The 20,672-nt window shown below is 42.3% G+C and overlaps 1 protein-coding gene across 1 annotated transcript in view; it reads right to left on the bottom strand.

Annotated features, from left to right (window-relative positions):
- The window catches only part of LOC126285291 (protein qui-1), a 1,482,105-nt gene that overhangs the window by 1,314,620 nt on the left and 146,813 nt on the right, over positions 1-20,672 (bottom strand). The window lies entirely within an intron of this gene.

Below are 20,672 nucleotides of genomic sequence, written 5' to 3' on the forward strand. Positions count from 1 at the left end.
TGTATATATTGCCTTTTCGTAGCCAAGTGTTGGATGCGTCTTGATCGATGTATGGCTGTGTTAGATGATACGGGTGCTTGCCATGTAATGTTTTCTTTTTCCAATTTACGTTCTTTGTATCTGTTGACGTTATGTTATCTAAAGGGTTGTAGAGGTGGTTATGAAATTGCAGTGGTTTAGCCTATGTATTTATATGAGTGACTGCTTTGTGTATTTTGCTAGTTTCTGTTCGATCTATAAAGAATTTTCTTAAATTGCTTACCTGTCCATAATGTAGGTTTTTTATGTCGATAAATCCCCTTCCTCCTTCCTTTCTGCTTAACTTGAATCTTTCTGTTGCTGAATGTATGTGATGTATTCTATATTTGTGGCATTGTTATCGCGTGAGTGTATTGAGTGCTTCTAAGTCTGTGTTACTCCATTTCACTACTCCAAATGAGTATGTCAATATTGGTATAGCGTAAGTATTTATAGCTTTTGTCTTGTTTCTTGCTGTCAATTCTGTTTTCAGTATTTTTGTTAGTCTTTGTCTATATTTTTCTTTTAGTTCTTCTTTAATATTTGTATTATCTATTCCTATTTTTTGTTTGTATCCTAGATATTTATAGGCATCTGTTTTTTCCATCGCTTCTATACAGTCGCTGTGGTTATTCAATATGTAATCCTCTTGTTTAGTCTGTTTTCCCTTGACTATGCTATTTTTCTTACATTTGTCTGTTCCAAAAGCCATTTTTATATCACTGCTGAATACTTCTGTTATCTTTAGTAATTGGTTGAGTTGTTGATATGATGCTGCCAGTAGTTTTACATCATCCATGTATAGCAAATGTGTGATTTTGTGTGGGTACGTTCCAGTAATATTATATCCATAATTTATATTATGTAGCATCTTGGATAGTGGGTTCAGAGCAAGGCAGAACCAGAAAGAACTTAATGAGTCTCCTTGGTATATTCCAAGCTTAATCTGTATTGGCTGTGATGCGATATTATTTGAATTTGTTTCGATATTAAGTGTGGTGTTCCAATTTTTCATTACTATGTATAGGAACTGTATTAATTTAGGATCTACTTTGAATATTTCCAATATATGTAGTAACCATGAGTGAGGTACACTATCAAAGGCCTTTTGGTAATCAATGTATGTGTAGTGCAACGACCTTTGTTTAGTTTCAGCTTGATATGTCACCTCTGCATCTATTATCAGTTGCCCTTTACATCCTCGTGCTCCTTTGCAGCAGCCTTTTTGTTCTTCATTTATAATTTTGTTCTGTGTTGTATGTGTCAATTTCTGTGTAATGACTGAAGTTAATATTTTGTATATTGTTGTTAGGCATGTTATGGGGCTATATTTAGGTGGGTTGCTATGCCTGCTTTATCTTTAGGTTTCAGATAAGTTATTCCTTGTGTAAGTGTATCAGGGAATGTGTATGGGTCTGCAATGTAACAGTTAAATAATTTAGTTAGATGTGAATGTGTTGAGGTGAACTTCTTTAGCCAGAAATGTGATATTTTATCTTTTACAGGGGCTTTCTATAGTGGTTGGAATTAATTGCTTGGGTGACTTCATGTTGCAAAATTATCACTTCAGGCATTTGTGGTATCATCTTATATGTGTCTGTTTCTGCTTGTATTCACCGTGCATGTCTGTTATGTTTTACCGGGTTTGACCATATGCTGCTCCAGAAGTGTTCCATGTCTGCTATGTTTGGTGGGTTGTCTATTTTAATGTGTGTTATCTATTGTCTGGTAAAATCTCTTTTGGTTTTTGTTGAATGTTTTGTTTTGTTTCCTTCTATTTTCACATTTTTGGTTTCTTGTAAGTCGTTTGGCCAATGCTTGTAATTTCTGTTTCTTTTCATCTAATTGCTCTATCGCTTCTTGTTGTGAGATGTTACCTAAACTTGTTCGTTTTTTGTCTCATGTTTCATTTCTTATAAATTGTGTTAGCTGTCTGATGTCTTTTCTCAGTTTTTCTATTCTTATTATTATTACTATTATTATTGTTATTAACATTATTACTATTATAAGCGAATTCTCATAGTAAATGGAAGACGATAAGCAAATAACTTAATCAACTTTTGTTTATGTTACTTTTGGTCTTCCGATAGGTTTCTGGTTTTTCCGTAAAGACTTGTTTCCGTTCTTATGACCACTTTGGACTGTAATGTTTTCGTTTTTGTTGCTCTGATGTAACTTCTCCTTTGTCTACTTTGTGTCTGAAGGCGTATGCCCTCAAATGTCGGCTGGTCTCATGCTTGTGTGTTTGAGATATTTTTCAATTTCGTTGAGCTAAGGTATTGAGTTTTTAAGTTACGTTACATAGTGTATTATCGTTTTTGTGATTCACTTTTCTGATTGTCTGCTGAGATAATCAAAGAATTTCATTCGCCTTTTGTTAATGTCAATTTCGATTTTTGAAAACTGTTGTGTTGTTTTAACAGATTGAGGCCTGTAATGGTCTTCGTTATGTCTTGCTTCTACAGTTTTCTTACTTATATTTCTTCTTCTTCATTGATTTCCTCAAGTTCCTCTTTCCTCCTAAGTGTGGCTGTTTCGCTTGCCTATAGGACTGTTGGGTTTATGACTGTCTTTGTAATGTAGAATTTTTATCTGTGTTGATATTGATCTTTAATTACAGTGATTTTGGACTAACCTTAAGTGCTTTTTTTAAATTTTGTAGGCGATTTTGCTGTGTGGTTTTTTCAGTGTATGTCAGTCCGATGAATTCTCCGAGGTATTTAAAGTACTGGAACCTGTTGATTTTAACGTACTTTCTCTTCAGGTTCGTGACCTCTGCCTAAAAACATAAGAATTCAGTTTTCTCTAATGAGAGTTGTAACCCTGCTTTTCCTGCGCCTTCTCTAAGATATCGAGCTGACTCTTCGTCCTCCGCTATGCCGGCTCCGATATGTGGATGATACATTAGTTATATGGCCACACAGCAAAGAAGAACTTCATGCGTTCTTAATTAGAATTCACCCCAAAATCAAATTTACCTTGGAGGGTGAGAGTGCGGTAGGTCTCCCGTTCCTAGATGCGTTTTTTAAAGAAGACAATGAAGGCAAATTGCTATCATAGTTGTTCAATCGACTGGGCTTTTCGGCGGAATATTAATCACGCTAATAAGAATGACGAGGAACCGCCTTCTCACTCCGTTAGGTTACCGTTCGTTTCTGGGCTCAGTGACCACATAGGCAGAATCCTAAAGAAAAATGGTATCCAGACATCTTTCTTTAGTCAAAGCAAAATAAAAATTTGTTTCCGAAAACTAAACGGATGCACCTGATTGCCTCCACAATGCAGTCGTCTATCAAGTGACATGTGGCTGCAGCAAAGTGTGTGTAAGTGAAACGGGAAGAATTGTTAAAGAACGCATTAAGGATGACGAACGGCAGACGCGGCGAGAACGAGGTGTGAGATCGGCAGCAGCAGAAGCTCTTGAGAACTGTGCTTCTGCCATCGATTTTAATAACGTACTTGTATTGCCTGAGGAAACCAACATTTATAGAAGAAAGCTCCGAAAACCGTCGAAATTTCCAAGTAGGCATGTAATTTCAACAAAGGACGGCTGTAGGCTTCGACATCATGGCTCCCCGCCAACAAGGAACTGGGTATGCGACCGTGGTGTGCGAGCAATACAAACAACGCGGTGCAAGTCACATCGGCAGGCAACAATATTTTGGGTAAACATTCCCCTCTTTTTCTCTGTCTGTTTGCATCTATCCGACGATAATGGCCAACCAATAGTAGCAGGAAGTGTTTCAACCAATACCACTTCTCCGGGGTAAGTGTGGAATAGTGCATTTCTTTCCAATGACGATAAGCCAACAATAGTATCCACAAGGGTTCAGACAATAACGCCCGTTGTTCCGTATGAGCGCGGTAATATTAGCCTATAAGGATGGCCCACCAATGACAGCTGCGAGAATTTTAATCGATAGTCCCACTTCTCCAGCACAAACGCGGAACCCCCCCACCCACATTTTATAAGAGAATGCGACAGTGGTCTCTGAAAGTGTTGTAGCAATAGTGGACACCGTAACACACCTGAAGATGTTCCCAGCAGAGGGGTTGGAACGTCGATTATTTTAGAAGGAAGTATGACGCGGCCTAACAAACCACAAGGTTCTTAACTTCAGTGACAACGCCCACGAAAGCCTGCAGACTTACAGAAAAAGATTTATTGTTTAGTGCTTGCAGTGAACGTACCTCATCAAGTTCAAAATGGCTCTGAGCACTACGCGGCTTAACTTCTGAGGTCACCAGTCGCCTAGAACTTAGAACTAATTAAAACAAACTAACCTAAAGACATCACACACATTAATGCCCGAGGCAGGATTCGAACCTGCGACCGTAGCGGTCGCTCGGTTCCAGACTGTAGGGCCTAGAACCGCAAGGCTACTCCGGACGGCACCTCATCAGGCATGATGTTTTAATTTATTACTTCTTTACTACTAAATTTGTTCGCAAACATTGAGATGCGTAAAAAGTTCATCTGCTTAAAACGGAGCGCACGCTACCCGGAATATACTCATCCAGTGTTTGATACACAAGTCAGTTAGCAACTTACAACATAACTTATTTATGGTTTTCCATAGATTAGAACAGGTAGAACAAGCAGTAAATTAATTACTTGTCCTTTTCACTAGCTTTCCGTTTATTGGGCCGTCTTCAGGAAACGGAAGACAGGCGTCCGCAAGAAACACAACTTTTTAGGCAGCCAAATATGGTAAGCAATGATACAATCTACTTGCACAGAGTGTTGTGCACCAAACTTGTATTTATCGTTGCGCCATGGAATAGAAACCTGCATCGCCTTACACCCACAACAATGTCAAAACAGAAATCTGACACAGAATTAGGCACCATTAAATGTATTGCGTCTAGAAATGGCTATATCCCTGACTTAACTGACAACATTGTACACGAGGAACTAAGAAGAAAAATTTTGCCCTGCCTGTACGCCCCTTCCACAGCGATACTAACATCCAAAACCAACTGGTGCATGACCTCCGCTAAATTGGCCGAAACTCTCAAATTCTGCAGCTATAAAACTTATTTGTGTAAGACACAATGCAATTCATATCTCATTCAACAGCAATTACAAAACAGCTTTTTTTATGTAAGAGTCATTTTTATAAACTCATTTCCAATGACTGCAACAAACCGTGTTTTGGTCAGACTGGCAAGGCTGCAGCATCTACACTGATTGAACGAGAATACAGACGGAGCCTACATAAGTCAATTTCCACATTTGACGACCATGTGATGAACGAAGGACACAGACAGCAAGTCAACACTGGAGTGTTACATATAGCGAGCAAAGGAAGAAAACTAAAGCTGTTAGAAGCACGTGATGTATACAAACATTCAGCCCAAAATCCCCAACTGTTACTGAATGATCAACACTGTTGAGAACATCCCCACTTTGGGCCTTAACATCTATGGTCATCAGTCCCCTAGAACTTAGATCTACTTAAACCTAAGTAACCTAAGGACATCACACAACACTCAGTCATCACGAGGGAGAGAAAATCCCTGACCCCGCCGGGAATCGAACCCGAAAACCCGGCTGTGAGAAGCGAGAACGCAACCGTACGACCACGAGATGCGGACCACATCCCCACTTTTAAGCTTCGTATGATGCAGTCAACTACCACATACCCACAGACTTTCACAGGCACAAAATTAAAACAACAGAATTTCATAATCCTTGCCATGCTTATAATACAAACATCAATATTATGTTATATTATTAGTAGTAGTATGGTATTCTGCCTTAGGGTGGTCTTGTCATGAGTTAAGCATCTTCCACTTTTGCTGTCTGTAGCCAATCTTTTCATATCTGACTATTTGTCTCCCTTGATATTGTCCAGAATTTGATACCTTCTTTTTCCTCTTTCCCTCCACCATTCCTTCTATTACTTCCTTCAACATACAGTCCCTCCTTAAACAATGCCCAATCCAGTTCCGTTTTCTTTTTCTGATTTTCATCATGTTTCTTTCTTCTCCATCTCTTCCTAATACTTAAGTTGAAGTCCTGTAATAGTGTGTATTTTAGTCGTTTATTGTGTTTGATATCATCCATTGCGTAAAGTGTAATTTAAAATGTTAAGAAACATGTTTGGTGCACGAAATAAGTTGTAAGTAGGTTGTTTAGGTTTTTATGTTGGTAACGCCACGTAGCAATCTGTATGAAAATCACTGGCTGTGCTGTGTGCAGTCTGTGACTGGGTGGTGTTGTTGGAAGAGTCGCTATTGTAGTGTTGGGCAGTTCGATGTGAACAGCGCGTAGCGTTGCGCAGTTGGAGGTGAGCCGCCAACAGTGGTGGATGTGGGGAAAGAGCCGGCCGCGGTGGTCTCGCGGTTCTAGGCACACAGTCCGGAACTGTGCGACTGCTACGGTCGCAGATTCGAATCCTGCCTCGGGCATGGATGTGTGTGATGTCCTTAGGTTAGTTAGGTTTAAGTGGTTCTAAGTTCTAGCGGACTAATGACCACAGCAGTTGAGTCCCATAGTGCTCAGAGCCATTTGAACCATTTTGTGGGGAGAGAGACGGCGGCGGAGTTTTGAGAGCGGATGATCTGGACGTGCGTCCATCAGAGACAGTAAATTTGTAGTGCTGGATATCATGACCTGATATATATATATATATATATATATATATATATATATATATATATATATATATATATATATATATAATGACTTTTGAACACTATTAAGGTAGATACATCGTTTGTTCTCTATCAAAATCTTTCATTTGCTAACTATGCCTGTCAGTAGTTAGTGACTTCAGTAGTTAGAACCTTTATTTAGCTGGCAGTGTTGGTACTCGCTGTATTGCAGTAGTTTGACTAACGAAGATTTTTGTGAGATAGGTGATTCATGAAAGGTATAGGTTATTGTCAGTCAAGGCCATTCTTTTGTAGGGATTATTGAAAGTCAGATTGCGTTGCTCTAAAAATATTGTGTGTCAGTTTAGTGATGACCAGAATATGTAAAGGGAGAAATGTCTGAGTACGTTCAGTTTTGCTCAGCTGTTTGAAAATCAAATAACGTAAGGGGTTTATCAGCACAGTAATTCATTAATTTTTCTAAGGGGACGTTTCAAAGTGAAGTGTGTTCAGTTTCACATTTTCTCAACCAATGTCACGCCCTGAGACCCTTTAGCATTATAACCAAACATTTAGTACCAAGTACTGTTGTAATCTTGGGTAGTTTAATTATTTATTGCGTGTAATATTGTCCATTGTAAAAAGTGCAGTTTCACGACGTTAAAAAAACAAATCTGGTGCATATAATTCTGTGCAAGTAGATTGTAACTTTGCTTGTAACGTTTAGTTACCCAAGAACTAGTTTCTTGCGGACCACAGTCAGTTGTTTCCCAAGATGGCCCAGTATGCCGAAAAGTAGTAAGGAATAAACACACGTCGGTAAAAAAAAATATTTATCTTCTTATTCAACCTCAAATAATTTCAAGACTTTCTAAAACTATTTTTTGTTGAATGCTTGACGTCAAATATTTAACCCATTAACTCGTTTGTGAAGTAATCCTTTTTGCACACATGAGATCGATTCTTGAAGCTGTCGGGAATTTCTCGTTTCATTTGTTTGAGAATATTATTTTCTGAGGCGGAAATTGCAGTCAGCCCAGCGTTTTCCCAAATGATTGTGGGAAACCTCCTAAAAACGACATTCAGTCTTGTTCGCTTTTAAGCTAGTGCCGTACGCGTTACGCTGTACAAACAAGTCAAATGTCTCCTCCCCCTCCACTCCCCTCGCCGAGTCCCTCACTCACAGCTACTATAACAGTAAGACTGAACAGTTACACATAACAAAAGATCGTAATTACGATTCACGAAACATGCGGTTAACTAAGAGCAGCCTCGACCTGCCAGCGACTTGTACGGTCGAGCGGCACCACTACCTATGCAGAGTGTGACACGTGTGTGCACAGCTTTTGTCTCCGCGGCCGCGTAGCAGAGCGGTAAGTTTCCGTGTGGCAGGCAGCCGCTGCAAATGTCAGGGGTGAGGCGATGCTCGCACCGCACGTGGAAATGGGATATCGAAATCGGATACGCCGAGTTCCGTCGCCGCCTTTTTGCCGGCGGGCGAACTTCTCTCTCTCAAATAAAAGCCGTGCAAAACTACAGGCGGGTGCGGTCGGGTGCGGCACGGCCGACAGAGATTACGCCGGCGTTTCGAGCGAGCGCTGTACTTTTCATTAAAGATACTCTCGGAGAGCTGCCGAGGGGATAATGAAAGAAAAACAGAGCGGGTGGTCGCCGCGATGCGCTGTTAGAGAGCTGTAAGCAGGTCAGCCGGACGCGGAAGTTCCCACTCGTGTCTGTGGAAGGTTTCACGTCGGCGGTACGTGGAAGCTTAAAAGGGTTTAATATCTCGTCTACGCCAGTTGTTTGAGACGGACTGCTAGCTCAGTTAGGAAAAGATGGGGGAAGGGAGCCGATATTTTTTAAAACTGCCATCCCAATATGCAGAGCCTGAAGTTATCCCGAGTAGCAATAGAAGGTAAAGTTGGATTAGTCAAAGCGTTGTTCTGATCTCATTTCTCCCAATTGCCAGACCAGCCCTTAGGCTTAAGCAGTGACCGGTAAATTCTGCTACTACAAGTTTGTTATGGCTATGGTGCCCACTTTGTTGATGTACCACTATTAGCTTTCTGTCTGATGCTCCTGAGCCAACGTTTGCTTAACGATTTTCCCGACGTTTCGCCAGCACCCATTGGCCCTGTCAGAGGCTCGACCTGCAAATGTTCCACCACCAGCGACGAGGGATCAACCTTTGACAATGTCAGCCAATACTATGATGACGTGCTACAGGCACGATATTTAACCGACAGGAAGAAGATGCTGTGGTATGCAAATGATTAGCTTCTCAGAGCATTCACACAAGGTTGGCGCCGGCGGCGACACCTACAACGTGCTGACGTGAGGAAAGTTTCCAACCGATATCTCATACACTACAACAGTTGACCAGCGTTGCCTGGTGAAACGTTCTTGTGATGCCTCGTGTAAGGAAGAGAAATGCATTCCACCACGTTTCCGACTTTGATAAAGGTCCGATTGTAGCCTACAGCGATTGCAGTTTATCGTATTACGACACTGCTGCTTACGTTGGTCGAGATGCAATGAATGTTAGCATAATATGGAATCGGTGGGATCAGGAGGGTAAAACGGAACGCCGTGCTGGATCCCAACGGCATCGTATCACTTGCAGTCGAGATGACAGGCATCTTATCCGGATGGCTGTAACGAATCGTGCAGCCACGTCTCGATCCCTGAGTCAACAGATGGGGACGTTGGCAAGACAACAACCATCTGCACGAACAGATGGACGAAGTTTGCAGCAGCAGAGACTATCAGCTCGGAGACCATAGCTGCGGTTACCCTTGACGCTGCATCACAGAAAGGAGCACCTGCGATGGTGTCCTCAACGACGAACCTGGGTGCACGAATGGCAGAATTTTTCGGATGAATCCAGATTCTGTTGACAGCATCATGATGGGCGCATCCGTGATTGGGGTGCCACTGGTTACACGTCTCGGTCACCTCTTGTTTGCACTGATGGCACTTTGAACAGAGGACGTTACACTTAATATGTATTACTACCCGCGGCTCTATCCTTCATACGATCCCTGCGAAACCCTAAATTTCAGCAGGATAATGCACGACCGCATGTTGCAGGTCCTGTACGGGCCTTTCTGGATACAGAACATGTTCGACTGCTGCCCTGGCCAGCAAATTCTCCACATCTCTCTCCAAGTGAAAACGTCTGGTGAATGGTGGCCGAGCAACTGGCTCGTCACAATACGCCAGTCACTACTCTTGATCAGCTGTGGTATCGTGTTGAAAGTGCATGGGCAGCTGTACCTATACACGCTATCCAAGCTCTGTTTGACTCAATGTCCAGGCGTATCAAGGCCGTTATTACGGCCAGAGGTGGTTGTTGCGGGTACTGGTTGCTCAGGGTCTATGCACCCAAATTGCGTGAGAATGTAATTACATGTCAGTTCTAGTATAATATATTTGTCCAAGGAATACCCTTTTACCATCTGCATTTCTTCTTGGTGTAGCAATTTTAATGGCCAGTAGTGTACCTGAAAAATCGTAAAACAGGCTTCAGTCGAACAGCCTGAGACAGTAAACACCAGGCAACATCTCACGTCCTCCTAAGAGAGTCTTTCAATAAGTAATGCAACACATTTTTTTAAAAAGCCGTTAATATACATAGACAAACGTCGTTGTTGGTGCTTCAATTTGATGGTTCTCCTGTGCACCGGTGAAGTTTGGAACCGTTTTCGCAGATGACAGAGCCCTAGTACAGCGCCGAAATTGTGTCTACATACGACTCATAGTAGACACAGTGTACTATGGGATTCTTGTGTGCAGAAAAAGAAACCGTGGTGAACGTCCCAAAACGTTAGTACAGTGAATGGCGATGCGTACAGTTGGGATATAGGTGAAGCAAGTTACAGCCTCAGGAAATGCAGAAACAGAGCTCCATCATCAGCGACGCTCGGAACGTCCTGTCACAGCCGCTGCTCCAGACACGCTCAATCGTGCGGATGCCATTATTCGTGCCGACCGGCGCATCAAAACTCGACAATGGCTCTCCTGTTGCAAGTCAGTAATGGAAGTGCGTCTGTAATGATCGAGACTCCCGGATATAGAAAGAGGTGCCCACGATTAGTTCTACAATGTAACTTTTAATACGTCTCGATTGCTCGATTGCAAAATATTCGTTCATATGACCCGTTTTGGTTTCTTTAGAATCATCTTCAGATCTGATATTTCGGTTACAGGAGTAACCCGTCCAAATACAGCATTCTTTTTTTACGTGACGCAGTATGTGAAAGTTGCTGTATTTGGACAGGTTACTCCTGTAACCGAAATATCAGATCTGAAGATGGTTCTAAAGAAGCCTAAACCGGTCATATGTGCAACCATTTTGCAATCAAGACGGATTAAAAGTTACATTGTAAAATCACTGACTGTATTTGGACGGGTTACTCCTGTAGCCGAAATATCAGATCTGAAGATGGTTCTAAAGGAGCCCAAACCGGTCACATGTGCAACCATTTTGCAATCAAGACGGATTAAAAGTTACATTGTAAAATCACTGACTGCAGCTATCCTATCACACATTATGTCTTTTTTTTTGCACGATGGGTTACAGGAATTCTCACAGCGAACCACAAGATTCAAAGAAACGCCATTTCATCTGAGTTGTTGGAGCGTTTAGAGACGCCTTTCTGTCACGGATCGTTACGGGGGACGAAAGCTGGGTGCACCAACCTTGTGCCGAAAACGTAGCTGCACCTACAAGACAAGAGATTTTACCAGCAACTATACATGCTCTTTCACAACTTGGCGTACGGCCGTAGAACGTGATGCAGACTACGTAGGAAAGTAGGACGTGAAGAAGACATGTTGATGTATATTGTCACAAAATTCTGACTCTTAACAATAAATATGTTCTGAGAAAAAAATGTTCTGCATTACTTATTGAACGACCCTCGCACGGTATGGGCGAGCTGATCGTAAAAATCGGAGTACGACACAGTATGTTGACACCAAAGCACGATCTCAAATTCTGTCTGGGACGCCACATCATAGATGTCAATGAATAATACATATACAGATCAGGAAAGGGTCTGCTAGCGATGTGTAGTTCAACACAACATAAATGATGCGTGAGGTCAACTCAAGCCACCCAGGATATTTTCATGAAGTCTGTGAGTAACATCCTTATTTTCAGTCAGCTCTGGAGCCAAACACTACTGCAATCCAGAGCAGATTAATGCTTTTCCAACTATAAATGAGGCATCTTCATTGTAGACAGGCATATGCCTAGTGATATTATTAGTAAAAACTACCATTATGGAGCTCTCTCCTAAGCAATCCGCGTCTACACAGGGCGTAACGGATGTAAATGCACATGTCTTTATTGGTTACTAAACACAGCTTGGTGAACAACATAATCTGTATTTACTTAATTTGCAGACTAATTGTTCAAATGACTCTGAGCACTATGGGACTTAACATCTGAGGGCATCAGTCCCCTAGAACTTGAAACTTCTTTAATCTAACTAACCTAAGGACGTCAGACACATCCATGCCCGAGGGAGGATTCGAACCAGCGACCGTAGCGGCGGTTCCAGACTGCAGCGCCTAGAACCGCTTGGCCACATCGGCCGGCTGGAGACTAATAAGTATAGCTATTAGGAGCAGTTTGTTTGTAGGATGGTTAGTACGTCCAAGTACGTATGACAGCAATAAGCCATTAATGCTAAGTTTCCTGTGGGCAGCAAGTCAGATGTTGAAATCTGGACGCGTGGACGCATAATGGTCACACTGTGTTGCGGGTGTAGTCCACCTAGTGGCGCAGTTTCGTCTATGCAGAAAACATTCAGGTAGTATATTATGAGACGTGTTTGCGGGGAGACTGGTCTAACGCAAAGAAAAAGCAACCAACATACTGACGTGTGTATATATTTAAGCGCCACACACCAAAATATCAGCACTTTGACCAGTTGCACTCTGTATAGAAACCTGATAGCATCTTTAAATCAAGTTGATTAATGTTTTACTACTGAAGTATCGTCTGGTATCTAAGTTATACACTCTGTCGCCACTGTCCGCCTCTGGAACAGACTGCCCCTTACTTGGGGCATAATTTTAAGAGGATGTTGAAGAATTTCTTTTTGACATCTTCATAACGTTTTCCACCAAATTAATGTACGAGACCGATCTTCCTCCGTGTCAAGTAGCAAAGCTAGTACCTCCTATCTTGCTCCATTCTCTTCTTCCTCTTCTCATATCTCCACTAGCCACGCAATCTTCTTTTCCCTTTTGTTTACTTAGCTGTGTTTCATCACGTCCCTTTTCTCTCCCCCCCCCCCCCCCCCCCCGCCCCCCTCGCACCGACAGTTTCCCTCATACCCACTGCTGCTAGCTCTCCTATCTAAAATCTGTCTTTATGATAATGTCTAAGTATTTGCAGTACTTATCATCTACGAATATAAACTGTACGTGTATGTATTTTTCCAAGTGTACCTTTGTAATTGTTTATTCCACGTAATTAATAGATGTAGTTTAACATAACTACTAAAACATATGAAAGCAAAATATGTTGAATGCCTGGTTAGATGTAAGAGAGGGCCCGATGGCCCTAATATGGTGAGGTTAAATAAAGAAATAAGTAATTAAATAAACAGATATAGCTGGCGACCTTATTCAGGGTCTAGATTCTATCTAACGTGCAGTTCCTTGCTCCAGTGACAGTGGGACATGACCAGAACATGACCGTTTTATAAAGGTCCGTACAGATACAAAGAATGTAAGTAAACTTTGGTGCGATTTCGTGTATTACCTGGAATAGATCCTTACTATCATTTGATTTCAGAAACTGGAAAATTATATGCGACCACAGACTGAATTCGGGAAATGAGAGTGCCAGCTCGAACGTTAACAGTCAATCGTTAACGTGTAGGTGAGATTCCTTCTACCCAAAAGTAACAGTCTATTTTCCGTGCTGCTCCCATTGCCGTTAAATGTTGTGTTGCGTGCTTATGCAGATCCTAAGTCAAAGAACTGCCCAAAATCAAGTCGTAAATGTCATTGTATGCACGGGGCAGTAATAGGCTACCTATTAAGTAAATGTTTCCCGCTATATGCATTTATTTAACACAAAATAAAAAGGACATCGACAAAACTAAAACAAAGATAATGGAATGTACTCGAAGTAAATAAGGCGATGCTGAAGGAACTTGATTAGGAAATTAAGTACTAGATGTAGTACATGAATTGCTTTTTATTTGGAACCAAAGTAAAAAGGAAAATTAAGTTTTAACGTAAGGAATTTTTTTCTGAATATTTCTACTGGAGTGTAGCCTTATATGAACGTAGAACATAGACGATAAACAGTTCAGACAAGATGAAAATGGACGCTTTAAGAACGCATCTTAAAAACACACATCTCTCGAAACAAACACAAATGGAAGTTTGATTTTTTTCTGCAAATTCTTTATACTACAATGTTTAATGGAGACTTTTAAAATGGTGTTTCTGTCATAAATTATTGTTAAATAAGTTTTTAATAATGATTAGAAAAACATTAATACTTAGCTCGTTGTTTTTCTTTAAAAAAGACTTATTCTCAAGTTTTAGTCGTACGAACAGTCTAACTTTTAGTTACGTATGTTTTAAGACAGTGTACAAAGTTTCAGGTCTCTGTGTTTAACAGTTTTTATCCTACGTGTACCAGAACATCAAAAAAGTGAACTTGAGGAAAATTAAAGATAAAGTTTGTTTCTGTACCTATCCTGCATAGCACTAATGCATCCCTTGTGTATATTCATCTTGTTTCTGGTGTTGTTCGACAAACTTTTCTTTTTTAGACTTCTTATTGTTATTCTTGCTTCTTTGGTCAGTCCCAAAACAGATTTCTTTGGGTTCATACGTGTTCTGTGATCTGTGGCAATTAAAGTTCTTTGCACATTTAGTCCACCAGCCTTTCCTACCATTTCTATAATCTTAAACCTTGACACCGCATCAACACTGAAACACAGCAGAGCTTTCAGCATAGCCATTTTCAAGAAAAGCTTTTCGTATCTATTCCCATGTACAGTTCTTAAGATTCTAATTTGGGTTTTGAATCCTACCATGTACCTACTTCTCTACGAAACCCTGTGTCATTAATACATTACAGACAAAAAATTCATAAAAAAATCAAGGGAGTGTCGTGAAGCGTGCAGGTACTTTTGAATTTCCTCCAATTACTGGGCTTCCTTCGGTACAATATCCTCGAAGTAAACTTATTCTCGATCATAAAACTACAGATAAGTTTTAAGACAAAAATTGAAAAGTCTATTTTTTTTAAACGTATACCCTTAAGGAATCAAGGTTCAAATGGCTCTGAGTACTATGGGACTTAACTTCTGAGGTCATCAATCCCCTAGAACTCAGAACTTCTTAAACCTAACTAACCTCAGGACATCTCACACATCCATGCCCAAGGCAGGATTCGAACCTGCGACCATAGCGGTAGGGCGGTTCCAGACTGTAGCGCCTAGAACCGCTCGCCCACCACGGCCGGCTAAAGCATCAAGGAGTCGCCAATTTGCTTGCGGGGGGAAGTGTGGAAGTAATAATTCTAGAGAGAGACCAAGTCTTCAATACAGTAACCAGGTGAAATGGTTGTAGGTTGTAGCAGTTATACAGAACGAAAAGTCTTGCACAGGGTGGACTGGCGTGGAGAACTCCATCAAACGAGTTTTCAGTTTAGGCCGCAACAAGGAAAGCGCATTACAAAAGCGTGGCTATTCTGCCATTTTAGAGTTAAAGTAATTTACCCCTGACTGCAAAAGCGTGTGTGTGTGACAAAATATTCAACATTAACGAAATGGAAACGTAAGGAAAGTAATGAGAAACATACGTGATTGAGACATTCAGTTTTCTGAGACTTGATCCTAAAAGGGTCCACGTAAGGAGGTGATGTCACGGTTCTGGAGATGGCTTCGTGCAACATCTCTCATTTTTATTACTCACGCTGACGTCAGTAGGTGTGGCGGACACAGCGTCTCTAGGCCGGCGATATTAAATTCTAGCCATTCCAAGAGTGTCGACGACATATTAATAAAGGCAAGAGGAAGCACGCCGCTATTACCGCACTATCATGACGCAGAAAACGTCTTACTGTGCTTATCCCACAAACTGTCGTGTAAAGCCAGTGGCGTATTGTGGAACATGTGTTTCCTCTATTGACCTCTACTTTATTTCCAATGAGGGACGAAATACGATTTATCGTGAATTTGCAGCCATTTCTTTGAGTTTTCCTAGTCATTAGTTTTTTACATTGCTTTTGTTTCCGTCCTACACTTCTTTCTATCCTTTCCCAAGATTCGTATTTCTTACATAAGTTTCCTGTAATGCGCATTGAATTTTATAAGCTTTGTCTGACCATACACAATTTTGCCTCTCCTGCATCTTACATCTGTATTCCAGTTTCTTTTGTGTCAGTTACCTTGCCCCTTAATCAGCTAAGAAATTTTTCCACAAATTTCTGTATATGCCTATCTGCTACTAACGGTTCCCTCGGTTCACCTATCTTGTGTAAACATGCGTCATTGATATCAAAAGTTTTACTATCGAGAAAGTCGCTCTCCTTCTTTCTGCTATGCCCTATCATCTTCATCGTCTCCTTTCCTTCTACAGTAAGTCTTTGCAGTATACAGTTCCTCTGAACTGTCTTTAATGCTAGCGTGATGTGTCAGAAATCCTGCGCTAGCTATATGCTCATATACAGATGACGGTAGCATCGCGTACACAGGGTATAAATAGGCAGTGTCTTCGAGGAGCTGTCATCTGTATGCAGGTAATTCACGTGAACAGCTTTCCGACACGATTAGGTACGAACGACGGGACATAACAGATTGTGGACGCGGAATGGTAATTGGAGCTGCACGAGGGAACATTCCATTTTGGAAATCGGTAGGGAATTCAGTAATCCGAGGTTCACTGTGACAAAAGCGTGTCGAGCTATTGCTTCTCACCACGGTTAACGCAGTAATCGACAACCTTTTCTTAACGGCCCAGAACAGCGACGTTTGCGTAGAATTGTCAGTGCAAACAGACAAGCAACACGGCGTGAACTAACCGCAGAAATCATTGCAGAATGTACGACGAACGTATGCGTTAGGGTCTTATTTGTCAATTTGACTCCATCATGGCGTCGGCTGTATTTTACATGGGGTGGACTGGGTCTGTCGTCCAACTGAACCGACCACTGACAGGAAATGATTTTTTTCAACTACTTGGAGACCATTTGCAGCCATTAATGGAGCTAATGTCCCCAGAGAAAGGTGGAATATTTAAGGAAGACAGTGCGCCATGTAACTGGTCCACAATTGTTCGCGACTGCTTTGAAGAACATTCTGGACAATTCTAGTAAATCGCCGGACATGAATCCCATCGAACATCTATCGGACGAAATCGAGAGGTCACTGCGTGCCCAGCTTCCTGCACTGGCAATACTTTCGCATATATGGACGGCTATAGAAGCAACCTTCTTCACGTTACTTGCAGAAATTACCTTCTTCGGTAAACAGAAACACCCTGAAAATGTCACTTGCAACAGTGACCAAAACGTCGGTAGTTTTTCACAAGCCCAGAAAAAATGTATTGACTGTGACAATGGTCGAGGAAGCCCACGTTTATATTTAACACTAATGAGTATTTCTGCAGGGGAATTCCTATGACTGAGTCCGTGTCATGTCGAGATTCTGCATTACGCCGACACGATATTTGGAGGTATCCCGTGCCTTGTAACATCTCAATGTTTTTTTTTTTCTGCGTATTGAACATTGCTACATATTCCTCTTCCATCATTTCACTCACTTAATTAACTTATTCATGTATTTTCAATGATTGTTCGCCGTGAAAGTTATGCAGGAGTGGTCCTAACTTCCAGCTGTTTGAACATGAGCTTCACTTTCTACATTTTTCAAGTTTAATGCATTTTTTTTTTTGGATATTAGAATGTACTCACCCCTACTTTGTAAAAATTTCGTGTCAGTTCAAGTAATCAACGCGACACTGAAAGCAATTCCAAAATACACTCCTGGAAATGGAAAAAAGAACACATGGACACCGGTGTGTCAGACCCACCATACTTGCTCCGGACACTGCGAGAGGGCTGTATAAGCAATGATCACACGTACGGCACAGCGGACACACCAGGAACCGCGGTGTTGGCCGTCGAATGGCGCTAGCTGCGCAGCATTTGTGCACCGCCGCCGTCAGTGTCAGCTAGTTTGCCGTGGCATACGGAGCTCCATCGCAGTCTTTAACACTGGTACCATGCCGCGACAGCGTGGACGTGAACCGTATGTGTAGTTGACGGACTTTGAGCGAGGGCGTATAGTGGGCATGCGGGAGGCCGGGTGGACGTACCGCCGAATTGCTCAACACATGGGGCGTGAGGTCTCCACAGTACATCGATGTTGTCGCCAGTGGTCGGCGGAAGGTGCACGTGCCCGTCGACCTGGGACCGGACCGCAGCGACGCACGGATGCACGCCAAGACCGTTGGATCCTACGCAGTTCCGTAGGGGACCGCACCGCCACTTCCCAGCAAATTAGGGACACTGTTGCTCCTGGGGTATCGACGAGGACCATTCGCACCCGTCTCCATGAAGCTGGGCTACGGTCCCGCACACCGTTAGGCCGTCTTCCGCTTACGCCCCAACATCGTGCAGCCCACCTCCAGTGGTGTCGCGACAGGCGTGAATGGAGGGACGAATGGAGACGTGTCGTCTTCAGCGATGAGTCGCTTCTGCCTTGGTGCCAATGATGGTCGTATGCGTGTTTGGCGCCGTGCAGGTGAGCGCCACAATCAGGACTGCATACGACCGAGGCACACAGGGTCAACACCCGGCATCATGGTGTGGGGAGCGATCTCCTACACTGGCCGTACACCTCTGGTGATCGTCGAGGGGACACTGAATAGTGCACGGTACATCCAAACCGTTCTACCATTCCTAGACCGGCAAGGGAACTTGCTGTTCCAACAGGACAATGCACGTCCGCATGTATCCCGTGCCACCCAACGTGCTCTAGAAGGTGTAAGTCAACTACCCTGGCCAGCAAGATCTCCGGATCTGTCCCCCATTGAGCATGTTTGGGACTGGATGAAGCGTCGTCTCACGCGGTCTGCACGTCCAGCACGAACGCTGGTCCAACTGAGGCGCCAGGTGGAAATGGCATGGCAAGCCGTTCCACAGGACTACATCCAGCATCTCTACGATCGTCTCCATGAGAGAATAGCAGCCTGCATTGCTGCGAAAGGTGGATATACACTGTACTAGTGCCGACATTGTGCATGCTCTGTTGCCTGTGTCTATGTGCCTGTGGTTCTGTCAGTGTGATCATGTGATGTATCTGACCCCAGGAATGTGTCAATAAAGTTTCCCCTTCCTGGGACAATGAATTCACGGTGTTCTTATTTCAATTTCCAGGAGTGTATGTACAGATAATAATTTTTTGCATAGCGCTATGATTCTGTTCGTTTATAAATAATCACGTAGTAATTCCGTGCTCTGAACAGAGGAAGAACAAAATATCATTTAAGGTATAGTCGGTGGGATTAATGACAACCACGCAACTGCATTAAGCCAGTCCACGGCCGGTGCTGCCCTGAAAACAGCTGCGAATGGAAGTGCAAAACAATGTGGCGGCAGTTTTTCAGTCTGGGTTATTCGGCGCTCATGCTTTAACTTGTAACACTGATACTCCTCATGTCGTTTCAATTATTCTGCCCATAAGGCTGATTACTTAAGTTTCTACAAAGAAACGCCATGAACTCTTGTACTTCATTGTTATGAATGTTTCACTACGTCTATTACCAGCAGTGATTATTGTTTCTCTCCAGCCGGCCGCGGTGGCCGAGCGGTTGTAGGAGCGCAGTCCGGAACCGTGCGGCTGCTACGGTCGCAGGTTCGAATCCTGCCTCGGGCATGGATGTGTGTGATATCCTTAGGTTAGTTAGGTTTAAGTAGTTCTAAGTTCTAGTTGCTAATGGTTTGACCATAAGTGACACAGCGCAGTATGTTGAGGAAAAGAACGTAGCGGCTTCTTTGCTTGAGAAGGACGTTATACATGAAAATATAGACCAGTTACCTGAATATGGAGCTAAACGCAGGCGCAGATTTTACTCACTCGGACATACCGGGTGATCAGAAAGTCCGTATTAATTTGAAAACTTAAGAAGGCACGGGATAATGTAGATAGAGAGGGAAAAAATTGACACACATGTTTAGAATCGCATGGGGTTTTATTAGAACCGAAAAAACAAGGTATTGCTACATGGGTGAAAGATCTCTTGCGAGTGTCGTTTGGTGATGATCATGTGCTCCGCCGCCACTTTTGTCACGCTTGGCCTCCCAGGTCCCCAAACCTCAGTCCGTGCGATTATTGGCTTTGGGGTTACCTGAAGTCGCAAGTATATCGTGATCGACCAACATCTCTAGGGATGCTGAAAGACAACATCCGATGCCAATGCCTCACCATAACTCCGGACATGCTTTACAGTGCTGTTCACAACATTACACCTCGACTGCAGATATTGTTGAGGAATGATGGTGGACATATTGAGCATTTCCTGTAAATAACATCATCTTTGCTTTGTTTTAGTTTGATATGCTAATTATTGCTATTGTGATCATATGAAGCGCCATCTGTCGGACATTTTTTGAACTTTGTATTTTTATGGTTCTAATAAAACCCTATGTCATTCCAAGCATGTGTGTCAATTTGTACCTCTCTATATACATTATTCCGAGATTTATTCAGTTTTCAAACTTATATTAACTTTTTGATCACCCGGTACTACAGTCGTATACAGGAGAGGTAACACTGTACTGTTCTTGTTGCTTTGTATGCATGGTTAGAACCTGAACCTCAAATTGGAAAAGCTGCTTACAAACAATGTCCCATATTTTCGAAAAATGAAAATAAAAATTACGAAAAAAATCATACAATATTGTTCATATGAGTGTATGGGACGAAAATTTTCTTTGCTCTCCAATTTTCCCGTAGTTAATTTTCGGTTTGTCAAATAAAGAAATAGTGCATTCTCCAATGTTCCAGAAA

The sequence above is a fragment of the Schistocerca gregaria genome, chromosome 8 (genome assembly GCF_023897955.1).
Source record: "Schistocerca gregaria isolate iqSchGreg1 chromosome 8, iqSchGreg1.2, whole genome shotgun sequence".
In the NCBI taxonomy this organism is placed as follows: domain Eukaryota; kingdom Metazoa; phylum Arthropoda; class Insecta; order Orthoptera; family Acrididae; genus Schistocerca; species Schistocerca gregaria.